The following is a 15,073-nucleotide window of genomic DNA, read 5'->3' on the forward strand; positions in this document are numbered from 1 at the left end:
GTCTATCACAAAAGAAATGGAATTTCAAATTTATGAATTCATCACTTTATTTCGTGAAGGGTTCGTTTTTCAGATCCGGAATTTTGTGAAGGGTCCTGAAAACGGACCCAAATTTTGGCTGGACAGACCCCTGGTAAGTGTAAATTTTCGTGGACGGCTCGGAGCTCTGGGACAGTGCCCCGGTTGCCCAGCCTAGTTACGTTCCTGATTTTCTATCACATTTATTGTTGAAAACGCACGTTTTTTAATCTAAGAAATACACACACCGGAAGAAATCATCTTTTTTTTCCTCCCCAGAGAAGGGAGGGGCAAGTGAGAGGTGAAGGTGACGTAAAAAGAACAGGTTTTTGGAGAGTTAATACATCACAGTGTGTCATGTACTTGAAACTGAAGGATAGGAAGCGTATCAGCATCTCTTTTATCAAACATTGATAAGGATGCAATATTTGACAAAAAAAAAATTCCACCTGATATAATGTATTGGTTCACTGTCCACCATCTCAGATGATAATGAAACAAATATATGAACCAACAAATCCAGTGATGCGTCATGTATAAAGAGCCGACGCCGCGCGCGCGGTCGCTCTTATAAACAATCCCTACATTTATAGCTACATTGTAGAAATTTAGCGCGTCGTGATTGACTGAAATGAGTGAACTATTTTTTGCTGGTGACGTTTAACAATAGACACATTTAATTGTGCTTGAATTCGACAGCCGCCGTTGGAGTAATGATTATAATACGAGACTCGCGTATCGAAGGTTGTGTGTTCGATTCGGTCTGAAGCCCCATCCGAGTTTTTTTCCCCCATCCTTCCATCTTTGCTGTCATTTACTAAAAAATGTTTCCATTTTTGTTTTTGATTTAATCAAATGCTGTTCACGTGATCGAGAAGACAATAATAATAGCTTGCGAAGCGAGCGCCTAAAGCTATCATTTACTGATTCAATAAAAAAATGATTTTAGTTTTCGCTAATGAACTTTGAAATTCGGTTTGGCCCAAAATTCCGTCTCTCTCTCTCTCTCTCGTCTTGCTAGCTTTTTTGCTCGCAGTAACCAATCACCGGCGTGCTAATGCTCCCTGTGTTACTAAGAGAGTAGGGATTGTAATTACGTTGCCCGGTCATAGCGAAGTGGCATGTGAAAAACATCCGTCGTATCCGATATTCGTGAAAACCGATAAACCATAAATATTCGAGTCTAATGAGGAAAACGCACTTTCCAACCTTTTCGCGACGATGAAACATATTAATACCCGTGTACTGCAAGTCAATGGTTCTCAAAGTGTGAGTCGCAGCTTCTAGGGGTGAGTCACCAGCCTTTATCAGAGGCGAGCTGACTATATTGATGTGCAACTGCTCAGTGATTTGAAGTAGTAGTTCAAGTATTCTGGGAAGCCGGGGTGAACGTTGACTGAGACAAGGGAGCCATGGAAGGCAAAATTTTAAAAATCATGGCTGCAAATGGTCCATTGAATTGTTATTGCTATTTCAATGGTTCTAACGTTTACGAAGACTTTCTTTCAGACCAAGCATAACTCCGGTCTATAGTCATGGGCAAGTTACTACCGAATGAGTTGTGCCTCATTTGGGTTTTTTCCTTGAAAATACAACTTTTGATTTTATGGAACTTAATACATTGAAAAAGAAAAAACCGACCCACCAGTGTGGCTCCCCCAAAGAAAAACTTGGAAACAACCCCACCCCCTCCTAAAATTTGCGGACTCGTAGATTGTCACCCCCGCGACATGTAATCTTCATTACCCTATCCGACCCGATCTTGCTATAACCCATGTCTGTAAAACTTGAGAACATCGTGAGGCTCCAGACCGAGTGATGTTCTAGGGCCCCGCTACAAGATTTCTATTACCAGAAGTATAAGGCATAATTTACATAAATACTTTACTTTCAAAAATCATATACCAATTCATATATACCAACCAAATACCATAACCCAATTTCATATTTTCGTACCTCTATTGCTCACACAATCATCCTTCGAATACCTCCCCTCCCTCCGCCTACCTTGTCATTAAAAGTCAGCAAATACGAAACCCCCCCCCCCTCCACGATTGGTGATGTATTACTTGAAAATATGACCTCTTGTATCCCATATATATAAATATGTCCATTCGTTATAACGATATTTTCAACATTATTTTAGGATTGCATTGCAGGTTCACTAGGACGAAATTGAATTCGTTATAACAGATGAACATTCAAGCGTTTATTTCTGTTTTTGTAGTCAGCTAGAGAAATTCGAAACTCTGATATTCACATACGGTATTAAGATCATTGTGTAGCTCCCACTGAATACGTATACACAACTCATTCTCTAATTTCTTGATGAAATCACAAAGTATATACGTAAACTTCAGCAACTGAAACTGCAGTATAGAAGGCATCAACTGTTTTCAAATATTGGAAGGAGAGGCTAACTTTTATAAAAGAAAATTTGATAAAATGCGACTTTTACCAAAGTTGCCCATCACACTATCAAATTTTTTGTCAAACTTATTTTATAAATTATCTTTGGCAAAGAATTTTTATAGTTTATTCCGGCCTTATAGGCCGGGATTACACTAAAAACGTTCTGTAAAAGTTCTTTTATAAAACTGTAAGAATGAAACCAATAAGCGCAACGGTTAAGCGAATGTAACCAATAGGCTTGTTGGTTGTTTTTTCAAGTTCTGTAAAAGTTTTTTTTTAAATCAAACTTTTGTTTATTAAACTTGAAAAACGCAACCAATAAGCGGATCCGATAAGTTCACTCGAATGTAACAGATGTGCTTATTGGTTAATTTTTCAAGTTTTATAAAAGAATGTTTATCAAACTTTTATAGTGTAATGTAGATGTCAGGGGCAAAATTTCTGGGGACCAAATGTACCGGGGACGAACCAGAACGATGCCAGGGGCAAGATGTCGGGGGCAAAGGTTCCGTGAACCGTAATATCAGCCTTAGGCCGGGATTACACTATAAAAGTTTCATAAAAGTTATTTTACAGAACTTTCCAACCAAAAATCCAACCAATAAGCATATTGGTTACATTCGAGAAAATGTAACTGATGATCTTATTGGTTGCATTTTTCAAGTTTTAGAAAATAACTTTTATCAAACTTTTGCAGTGTAATCCCGGTCCTAATTAGGATAAGAAGTTTTAAAAAAGCTGCTTCATATAACATAATTGGCGTGATTTAGCGAATATATATTTTGCATTTTCCCACAATTTTGAAATCTCATATCGATCTTCCTCAGACATTTGGCATGTCCCCCCACCCCCGCCCCCCACTTGCACGTTTCCTTTTCCTATTAAATATTATTTACGTCTTGGCTATTAGTCATGGAAAACTGCGCATGCGTGGTCCGAATATAAGAAATTGATCTATTCACTGTGGCATAACGTGCTCATTTGCATGACTATTAACTGGGAGCGGCAATTGGCGGATCGTGTTCTTCGTGCCAATTTCAGCCACGAGACGATTAGCTACGGGTGTAATGGAAAAAAATCACGAACGCGTGCAAGCTATTTATCACGAGTGCCGTGTAACTGTGCAAAATACGCCATTTTTCAAATGACGCCATAATTTCGTTATTTTCAAAATCAACACTTCATCAAAATCAAACATAGATTGTATTTCCATAGGTCTCCAAACTATTGAGACCTACAGGGTCCTCCTAGCTCTGCATATCAATTTTTTACGCCATAAAATTCAGTTAAAAACCTTAACGAGGGCCCGATATAATATATAATCACTTGGGCCAGGACTAAATTGACCTAAAGATTCCACTTTCGGGGATATAAAGGTATATGCTCTATATATATCACATACAGGGTGTCCCATAAATTTGTAAATAGTTTAATAATTCATAAAAAATGGAATTAAATGGCATATTTCAAAGCGGTTTGCTGAAAAATTTATTCTCACGAAGGGATTTTTTTTTTTGGGAGAGAAAAATTAGTTCAAATTTTTCTTGGTAGAGGGCGCTGCATCAGAGGAAGGCAGTAGTGATTGGGCCTGTGAACCCTTCTTCGGTCTCTTCTGTGTCCGAAACGTTCGTAAAGCTTTCGCAGGCGATTAATGGCTACATATTTCTTCAATGTAACTATTCATATTCACCAATAGTGCCTCGACATGCTTTGTCAACACCGCAATGAAAACCTTCTGTAGCGCCAGTAACAGGAAAATTCAGAAACGAATGTTCATCGTGCGCCGTGAATTTCATGGGACTCTGATTTGCATATGTCCAGGGATTTGCTTCTGTCGAGCAGTGCCTTCTATCAACAAAAATTAGAACTATTTTTTTCCCTTTAATCCCCCTTCCCCATCAAAAAAAAAAAAAAGAAAGAAATCCCCCCCTTCATAAGAAGAATTTTTTGCAAAAAATCGCATTCAAATACCAATTTCTTCAATTTTTATAAATTTTTAAACTAGTTACGAATTGATGGGGCACTTTGTACTACGGTATGACATAAATCATAACAATTTTGCTTAATAAAGCTACTTTGTTATCAAAAATGAATAAAATCCTTTTAAATATAAAAAAATGCCTATCCTCTGTACGAGAAATTATCTATTCTTTAATTGTGATTGCAAAGATATCCTCGGTTAAAATCAAAACTTTAACAACAATACTTTCTAATTCACTAAATAATATTATCCTTTACTCAACCTTATGTTATCGGTGCAATAATTCCATTCTCAGCTCTAGTTCACCTTCCTTGAGGTTTTGAAAATTTTCCACCCTGGTTAATCCACATCTCGGATAATAGAGACTCTCTTAATCTTTATTAACAATTTACTACTTATCCCAGTTTCAGAGTTCTTCACGTATCTTAATTACGAGAAAATTTCATAATAAACTCGTAAGTAAATGGATTCGACACGACAATCACAATGCTCTATCTCTTAGGCTTCCTTCAAGGATCCGGAAGGATGAACCCATCTTTTTTCTCAACACGATGGCCAAGGAGTCCTCAACTATAACATTACCGTACACCCTACAATTTACAGCGTTATACCAACAATTGTCGGTATCACGTGAATCATTATGATTTCAAAAGTCGAATAATATTATTCTAGTCTGGACTTCCATGTCCAAGCAAAAAAAAGTCCAGAAATGCTCGATTTTAAAAGAAAAAGTTTAATTATAAAAGGCATTTGATAGATATTGCAAAGATATTGAGGATATCTCAGGTTAAAATCAAAACTTTAATAACAATACCTTTTTCTAATTAACTAAATAATATTATCCTTCGCTCAATTTTATATTATCTTTGCAATAATTTCATTCTCAGCTCTATTTCACCGTCGTGAGGTTTTGAAAATTATTCACCCCGGTTGATCCACATGTCGGATAATCGAGGTTATACAGCATTTTAATGACAATTTACTACTTATCCCAGTGGTAGAGTTCTTCACGTATCTTAATTACGAGAAAATTTCATAATAAACTCGTAAGTAAATGGATTCGTTCGACACGACAATCACAATTTCAATGCTCTATCTCTTAGGCCTCCTTCAAGGATCCGGAAGGATGAAGCCATCTTTTTTCTCCACAAGATGGCCAAGGAGTCCTCAACTATGACATCCCCGTATACCCTTCAATTTACAGCGTGATGCTAATATATTTTCGGTATCACATGGATCATTACAGTTCGTAGTAAACGTCATAATAATTCTGATAATATTATTTCAACCTTTGTCGAAGCAAAAAAAAAAAAAAAAAATGGTGGACGGTAAGAGAAAAGATGGGAATAAAAGGCTCACCTTTTTGAAGATATCTTCGGTTAAAAAATGCGTTTCGCTGTTAGAAAATGAGGACGAGGACTGTCTGTAAAGAGAAGACGATGACCGACTTTTTCTTACTTACAGCAATTTTAAGAGTGTGATATTTAGAGAGTATGTGAGACAGAGGAGAGAGAGGATGTCTCGAGGAACGAACGTGAAACAGCAGCGGCAGCAGCAAGCGAATCCCTATGTAAAGAGAGTGTAGAGTGAGAGGAGTGTGTGAAGAGCTTCCCGTCTCTCTCTTCTGTGCTATTTCCTGCGCATTGCGCTGCCACACCCAGCCCGAAAAGCAGCGTGCAGTTTCCCACAATGCCCCACTCCTGCCAAAAAAAAAAAAAAAAAACGAGAGACCTTGTCCAAACTCCCACAATTCCGTACCATTAAAATATATATATATGTTTTTTCCCGTCTCGCTTTCGCCTGTGCTTGGCACGGACAAATCCTAAAATCGGACCATTCGGGAAAAAACAACAACAACGACCACTAAAAATCGATGGTCAATCTCGTGAGTGTGGAATGACTCAGACGAATAGTCGTTAGACTTATAGTCGCTCTCTTCTGAGGACAAAGAGAGAGAGAGAGAAAGTCATTCTTGGATGCGTTTTGCATGTCAAAACGCCATAATGACTATTATTGTCACGTGTGATTTCTACGTGTTAGGTCAGCATTTCTCAACCTATGGTCCGCGACGGTGGCGTAAGTGGTCCGCAGGCAGACTTGATAATTCGATTCTAACTGAACGAAAAATTATCATGTATTGTGTACGGTGGAACCTCCCCTAACGGACACACTCCCCGTTAACGGACACTTTTCTGATCCCCGGTCCCGTAGGATAGGACTTTACATACAATAGGACTTATATTAAATAGGACTTTGATACAATAATGTATTTCACTCCCCATTAGCGGGCACAGTAAAATCAGGCATACTCTATTTTTTTCCCAAAAAATAGTTAATTAATAGTTAATTTCCGTTAATTTATTAATTTTTGGTCATAAACTGAGCATTTATTATATTTAACTAAGATTATGTATAATTCCAAGATGGTATTGGTAAATACGATAACTTATCAATTAATTACTTAATCAACTGAACATAACTATGACCCAGGATGATGAATTCGAATGGCAATGTCGGTTTTGTTTGTTGATACGTGTGAAGAAAGCTAACAGTAAAGGTTGATAATGCTGTTATGAATGTTTTTGTCTTCTTCATACTTAAATTAATTTAATTTTTATTGCAAAACATGTGTATTGCGCGTATCATGCACGGATAGAAATAATTGATTGGTTTTATGAAGAGAGAAAAGGTTATACATAAATTTTTCTGTATTTATTAGATTTTCCAACTTTATTTGAGGTATTATACATAATCGCCGGTGAAAGTGATAAATGTAGTGAAATTTAATCAAACTTTCTTTATCGAGACGATTGGTGATTATGCATAATCATCTATGTATAATTTTTGCAGTAATTAAAATGCATAGAAACCAATTGTGACCGAACCAAACTTCGTATAAATGTGAAAGTTGTACAAACGAGGTTCCACTTTATAACGCACGTTCCCGTCAGCTGTCGCTCTACGTTAGCGCACAAATGTTTTGGTCCTATGGGTGTCCGTTATAGAGAGGTTCTACTGTAATAATAATATTAATAATATTCATATTGGGTTCAAATAAAAATTGTACCTTCATATTGTACCACTGCGCTAGAAATAACCTACAGAGCAGAGGTCTTCCACCTTTTTCTACTCGCGAGCACTGAATGTACCCATCATCAAACGAAGAGCACCCTTACAACAAGTTTGACACACCAAAGCATGAAATCAGGACGATTTCCAATCCTTCAATGCAATTTGTACAATTTCTAACTTGGGACGTTGATGAAGTGCTCGAGAACACAAAATCGGACACAAGCGTTGAGCACTCAGGGTGCTTCAGGGAGCACCGTAGTGCTAGCGAGTGACGGGTTAAAGATGCCTGCTATAAGAGAAGAAAGAAGAAGAGTATAGTATATATTAGAGTTTATAGAGTATATATTTAGTTCGAAGTTGTCCTCTGTTTCGCACGACGGCATACCCTTTGTTCGAAAAAAGCGTGTTTGTACATCGCACCCTCTATGGTTCACGGATAGCGTGCGTAACCTTTATCTTGAAAAGAAAAGAGCATTCAGAGAGTATAAAAATGGACGAGGTGACCTAGCATTGTTTACTGATAAAAGAAGAGTGTTGAAGAAAGCGGTAAGGGATAGTAAAAAGGAAGTTGAATCTAGGTTGGCAGATAACATTGGTTCTGACCCAAAATCATTTTTTCGATACGTCAATAATGGATGTAAGGGGATAGTTGGCCCCCTCTCGATAGGAGGCTCTAGGTTAGAGAGCAATGCAGGCATGTATAGTGCTTTCAATGACTTTTTCACGTCTGTTTTTACAAATACAAATACAAATACAACGCCACAACAGGCAAACCGCCCAACGAGGTGGCTGACTTAAGAACATCATGGATCCCCGAGCCCCTACCTACTACTGCTACACCACACATGCACCCCCCTCCCCCGCGGAACCCCCCAACGAATCGGTACATGCGGGAATGTGCGTGTACGTGTAGTGCAATCTGACGTAAAGTTTGTTTCTGTGTAATGCTTGTTATGTGTAGCTCTGTCATCTGCCCCCAATTTTACTAACTATGAGTGAAGTGTTATGGTTGAATGATTTACCGTTGTAGGACTGTTGCTCTCTGTGGCGAGACTTTTTAACGGGGAGATCGGCTCGCATTTGCGCCTTGAAGTTGGGAACCACAGAAAACCAACTTCAGCCGACCACCACTGTGGGGTTCGAACCCGGATCCTCGCATCACGAGTCCGGCACTATAACCACTCGACCACCACAGCGACCACCATTAATGAAGATAATGATATTCGATATATGGGTGTTGCATGGGGTAATGAAACCCTCAACGATATTCAAGTAGAAGACGTGGAGGTCCTAAATCTTCTAAGAAATGTATGTGCAAGCGAAGCTCCAGGACCAGATGATATCTATCCCAGGGTCCTCAGGGAATGCGCTAATGAATTGTTGGGGCCAGTCGCACAGATTGTATATCTGTGCGACTGGCCCCAACAGTTCATTCAGGAGTAGTGTTGCTGAGGGTATCGTCCCAAGAGATTGGAAACTTGCTAACGTTGTTGCGATATTTAAGAAGGGTGGTAGAGAAGCTGTGTCCAATTATCATCCAGTGAGTTTGACGAGTTCCCTCTCGAAAATTTTGGAAATTATCATAAAAAGGCAGTTTGTGAAGTGGTTAGACGAGAATAATGTATTGTCGGATAATCAGCATGGGTTCAGGAAGGGGAAGTCATGTGTAACTAACCTCCTTTGCTTCTATGATTACGTGACTAAGGCTTTCGGTAAGAGCAAAAATGTCGACGTTGTTTACCTTGATTTCCAGAAGGCATTCGATCGGGTCCAACATGGCAAACTCTTGAAGCGTTTACACGAGATTGGAATAGGGGGCAACTTGCTGAATTGGATAGAATCGTGGTTAAGAGATAGGTCGCAACGAGTTATGGTGAACGGGGAATTCTCTGGTTGGACAGACGTCACAAGTGGAGTTCCTCAAGGAAGTGTCCTTGGCCCCATACTTTTTTCACTTTTTATCGATAAACTCGACCAGGGTATCGATGGGATTACTAGCAAATTCGCAGATGATGTGAAGCTAATGGGGGTAATCGGGAATCAAAACGATAGGGAGTTGCTCTAGACCAGCGGTTCTCAACAGGTGCTCCGCGGAGCCCTTGGGGCTCCTTGTGCACTCTCCAGGGGCTCCGCGGCCGCTCGAGGAAACTAAAAAGAATCGGTAAAATTAAAAAAAATAGTTATAAATATTTTTAAATAGTAAAAGTAAGTCAATAACTTTGATGAATAATTTAAAAAATGGTCTACGGGGCTCCGCCATAGAATTTTTTACTTGAAAGGGCTCCGCGAGTCAAAAAGGTTGAGAACCGCTGCTCTAGACCAACTTAAACATCTTTATCTGAAACCGACTATAGCTCAGGCCTACCACAATGAAGTGATTTGACCAACTTAAACAGGATTGCAGCATGGGCAAATGAATGGAGCATGACGTTTAGCGTTGATAAGTGCATGGTCGCTCATTTTGGTTTGAACAACCCACGGTTCTCTTACGAGTGGAATGGTGTCACTATCCCGGATGCAACTAGGGTCACCGATTTGAGAATTCTCATTGACGAGCGGCTTAGGTTTTCTGAACATTGTTCAGCGGTGGTCAAAAAAGTGAATAGAATGCTCAGTCTCATTTTTAAAAAGGTCTTTCGCGTTCTCCTAAAGTCATTCTTCCGCTTTTTCGAGGCTTAGTTCGTCCTGGACTGGAGTATGCTGTAAGGTTTTGGAGACCATACCTACAGAGGGACATAGACTTGGTTAAAGGGGTGCAGAGAAGAGCTACGCGTGTCCTTATTGGTACACGGGGCTTGAGTTATGAAGAGAGACGTCATTTTTTGAATATTTTTACATTGGATGAACGCAGGTGTTGAGGAGATATAATTGAAGTGTTCAAAATTTTCAATGGGATGGACAGGATGGACCATGAACTTTTAGTACACCGCCAATCAACTGCTTTTAGAAGGGGACACCAGTATCGATTGGTGAGGGACAATGCAAGGTTATAGTGTCGCAGGGAATTTTTCTCTAATTGGGTTGTTAATAAATGGAATAGCTTACCCCCGGAGGTAGTAAACGTAGTAAATTGTAACACAATTGAAATGTTTAAAAAGAAATACGACAAACATGTTGGGGTAAATCAAGAAGCTATCCATTCTTAGAATAAGACAACCATAAGTATTGTTTATGGGCATTGTATAATATTTTATCATGTGTATATATTGTTTATAATTTGTGTTAATTGCATTTTTAATTGGGTTGCTGTTTTTTTTTTTGAAATATATGACATCCATATTTTTATGGGCATCTTTTTCTCAGCCACCTCGTTGGGCATTTTGCCTGTTGTGGCATTGTATTTGTATTATGTAGGTACAATAGTACAATTATGTAGGTAGGTAGGTATATTATACATTATTTTCTTCTTTTTTAGTTTCGTTAGTAAAAGAAAAGAATTATTTTATTACAAAACATCATTAAAGTGGGACACCTCACGCCACCTATCAAATAAAAAACACAACTGTCATCATTCAAATGGGTGACCTGATTTTGATTAATTTGTTGCATGAAAAAAATATTATTAGCAAATACTTTATAAGTAATAATATTAATTAAAATATTAATTTGACTTTAAAATTTTAACAGTTCATATTTTCACGTAGTAAAATAACATGAGTATATTGACCAAAGTGTGGCCGATCTAGATGATTTTGTAATTGTAATCAAAATAGACACATTGCTCAATGTGCTAACGTTATTGTACTACGTAAAAATATGAACTGTTAACATTTGAAAACAAAATTAATAGTATTACTTATAAGGTATTTACTAATATTATTATTTATTATTTTTTTATGCAACAAATCAATCAAAATCCAGTCACTAATTTGAATCATGACAGTTGTGTTTTTTATTTGATAGGTGGCGCAAGGTGCTCCACTTTAATTACGTTTTGAAAAATAATACACTGCTCAAAACAATTAGGGGAGCACATGGTTTTAACAAAATTACGCAAAGATGTATATCGATAAGTAACATAAAATGAATCATCCATAATTTAAAGCCTAGCAGGAAACGGAAGAAGAAAACTTCATATGCAAATCAAAGTTCATGACGTCAAAAACCAGAAAAAGGAGATAAGGGCAGAAATCGGGATGTTGCAGAAACGTCTGTTTTGCTGCCGTAACTGTGAAATTCGATTGCGCAGTATTATTTTTTGAGACAAGATGACTTGAGGATGTCTCAACAACGTGATTTACCGGAATCCATGGCATGGCGTGTTATAGGCAGACTGGAATCCGGGCAAACACAACGTAGTTTCGCGGACGCTGTTGGAGTCGCCAGAAGTGTTGTTGCAAGGCTGTGGAATCGATTCCAAGAAACAGGAAATGTTAGACGTCGACCAGGGCAAGGTCGGCCACGCGCCACTACAGCAACCACTACTGATGACCGGTATACACGGTTAACAGCCCGTCGAAACAGAACAGAGAATGCTACGCAGCTGCAAAGACGGTTGCTCTTGGCAACAGGACGAAGGGTGTCCAGCCAAGCAGTACGTAATCGGCTTCATGAGGGAGGTCTCTATGCACGTAGGCCAATGGTCTGCATTCCGTTGACCCCACGCCACCGTGCGGCCCGAAGAAGATGGGCTGCTGAACATAGAGATTGGGAGCAACATGATTGGAGCCAAGTGCTGTTTACAGACGAGTCCCGATTCACTCTGGAGTGTGACACCCGACGTGTTCTGGTATGGAGGGACAGGGACACTCGAAATAACCCCGCATTCGTTCGTGAAAGGTCACAATACAGACGAGCTGGTTGGATGGTATGGGGTGGAATCAGCATAGGCGGACATACGGACCTGCATATCATTCGGAATGGCACTTTGACGGCCCGAAGGTATGCAGACGAGGTACTGCGACCTCATGTCATCCCTTACGCTGGAGCCATTGGAGATTCCTTTGTTTTCCAGGATGATGATGCCCGACCGCATAGAGCTTATCTGGTGGAGAACATGCTTGAAGCTGAAACAATACAGCGTATGGAATGGCCAGCGTGCTCTCCTGACCTGAATCGACCTGGACGACGCATTGCTGCGTGACCAGGGCCGCCTGTTACTGTCCGAGACTTGCAGATTGCACTTCTTGAGGAGTGGAACAGTATTCCCCAAAGTCTGATCGATAATCTCATCGCATCCATGGCAAACAGGTGTGCATTTTTCTGTTCGGGGAGACCACACGCCCTATTAAAACTCATGCATCATGTCTAAACAGTACTTTTTTTTATCGTTTACATGTAACCAAATTGTTGCCCTAAATCATCTTTTCATGTTTTTTCCATATTTTCAAAGAATTAAAGCTTAATTCCAAATTTTTTTATGTCTTTTTTCTGTATTGCGCATTGATACGCGTGTACTATCCATTGTATGCCAATACGTGGCTGTCTCGCACGGTTTTCTTCACTTTTTTGCTTGCTCCCCTAATTGTTTTGAGCAGTGTACATACTATATACCATATATAAGTTATTTCTAGAGAAGGCATGTTTTTTTTTGGCTGATAAAGTTTTTATTTTTACCCGTTTGTTGGTAATGGACAATAGCGACTAAGAAAGGCACCATTTTTTCAAGGTGAATAAAATTACAAAATATGGACGTTTAGACTGAGAATGACTAAGAATCAATGTTGTCCAAAAAAACAATTTTAAAGAGTAATTTTTCACTTCGCTTACAAGCGAATTCGAACGCTCTCTATTTGACGAATCGATAATAGATATAGTAACCTTGTCCTAACCTAATCGCACGTTAGAAAAAGGGGAGGGGGAAAAAAAACCAAATGAAAAAGCGCGAGAGACCGTATGATAGATATAAAGCCCCTTTCACACAGAGCGAATGCGGACGCGGGTCCGCATACCCTTTCACACGAACAACTAAAGATTACTACTTTTTAAAGATGATTTAATATTAAATCATCTTTAAATTAAAGTAGCCAAAGATGCGGACGAATTCGCTCCGCATCCGCATCGTGTGAATAGCCCCGAATAACCCAATTGTCAAAACTTCTATTCGCACTTAGGTTTTGACACATGCGGACGACCGACGTCCGGACCCGCATGAACATTTCCTAGGCGCGGAGATATTTCGGCTCGTCTTAAAGGTTCAGTATATCCGAATTGTTAAAACTTCTTCCGGAACCGCATCCACATGCGCTCCGTGTGGAAGGCCTCTAAGGTGATGAGAATGTATGAACAAAGTTAGAAAGTTCACCCTCACCCTACCCAACACCTTCTATAGCAGAAGGCCTTCCACGCGAAGCCATGACGTCACTGAAGTCGCCCATTTCACCTGTAGCCGTTGAATATAGCAGTCCGACGTATGCGAAATCTTTATTGTTTTGCAGTGCATCCAATGACTATATGTAAAATGGATGAGTTCAGTGACGTCACGAGCTTCGCGCGGAGACTATCTGTTACAGGTGTTGCCCTGTCTGCTCTCTTTCATTCTTATAAGAAGATACATCATATGTGAGGGGAAAACAAAAATCACTATCAGGTATTTGTATTTTTGAAATATATGACATCCATATTTTTATGGGCATCTTTTTATCAACCACCTCGTTGGGCATTTTGCCTGTTGTGGCTTTGTATTTGTATTTGTATACGAAAAACCAAGAAAAAAAAATTGCAAGGTTGCAACAAAGCTTCGGGATGATCAGGGGTGAGGAAAGAAAACACGGTAAACTTGTTTGAATTCATTCCACTGGTGTTCGGACGCAATATTACGTCCTTTGATCGTAAAGTGGTGAAGGAGAGTGTGCGCATTAGGGGCCGTTCAAGTATTACGTAAGGGTGGTTGATGACGTAAGCATTATTCAAACTCCCCCCCCCATCAAAAGTCAGCAAATCGGAAAACCCCTCGCCCCCCCCCCACCCCATCGATGACAACGTAATAGTTGAACAGCCCCTTATCTGGGAAATAAAAAGGATCCTTGGTACCAACGAAATAAACCTTTTAATTCAGCTCACACACAGCAGGATTTTTTTTCAGTGGAACTGATGTTTAGCCTTTCTTGTATTTCATAGATGAAAAGCAGGGTTTTCTCCAATGTGTAACGATATTATTTATAATTTTCGTCCTCGATACGCGAGAGAAAACGTTGAAGTAGGGTTACCAGAAAATTTTTTAAACTTTAAATAGCAGCATGCATGCTCACTCATGTTTGGCTATCTTTGAAACAGATGGCGCCACTACGCGAACAATGAACAACAATTGTTTTCCAATCAAAAGAGAACCACACCTGCGGTGCTTTTTTTGAATGGAGGGTATTAATTAATTAATTATTAAGCATTGAGGGATGTTTCACTAATAAGCACTGTAGCACAGATGGATATAAGATACTCTCCTAAAGTACCAAACGATGTTTAGGGGCGTCGTGAGTTCGATACCCGGTTCATCCTTATCAGAAATTTTTCTGACGCTGGGGGGTAGGATGGAAACGACGACTGGACCACAGAGGGAAGAGATTGCTGGGAGACTCACACCAAGGAGTTAGCGCGCCAATCTCTCCGTGAGTATAAAAAAAGGCTGCCGTTCGGAATCGGCAATAAATTGTA

General features: G+C 39.4%; 1 protein-coding gene across 2 annotated transcripts in view; it reads right to left on the bottom strand.

Moving 5' to 3' along the window:
• The window catches only part of LOC149068613 (tubulin alpha chain, testis-specific-like), an 80,730-nt gene that overhangs the window by 22,106 nt on the left and 43,551 nt on the right, over positions 1-15,073 (bottom strand). The window contains exon 1 of one of the 2 annotated variants that reach the window (XM_089250377.1): positions 5,771-6,302. The exons of the other annotated variant lie outside the window; for it this stretch is intronic. The gene's annotated coding sequence lies outside the window, so the exon portion shown is untranslated. Of the gene's footprint in view, positions 1-5,770; positions 6,303-15,073 lie in introns of those variants that run through there. 2 annotated transcript variants of the gene reach the window in all.

The sequence above is a fragment of the Pholcus phalangioides genome, unplaced genomic scaffold, assembly GCF_987345545.1.
Source record: "Pholcus phalangioides strain wild (caught in Gottingen) unplaced genomic scaffold, Ppha-v1.0 ptg000024l_1, whole genome shotgun sequence".
Taxonomy (NCBI): domain Eukaryota; kingdom Metazoa; phylum Arthropoda; class Arachnida; order Araneae; family Pholcidae; genus Pholcus; species Pholcus phalangioides.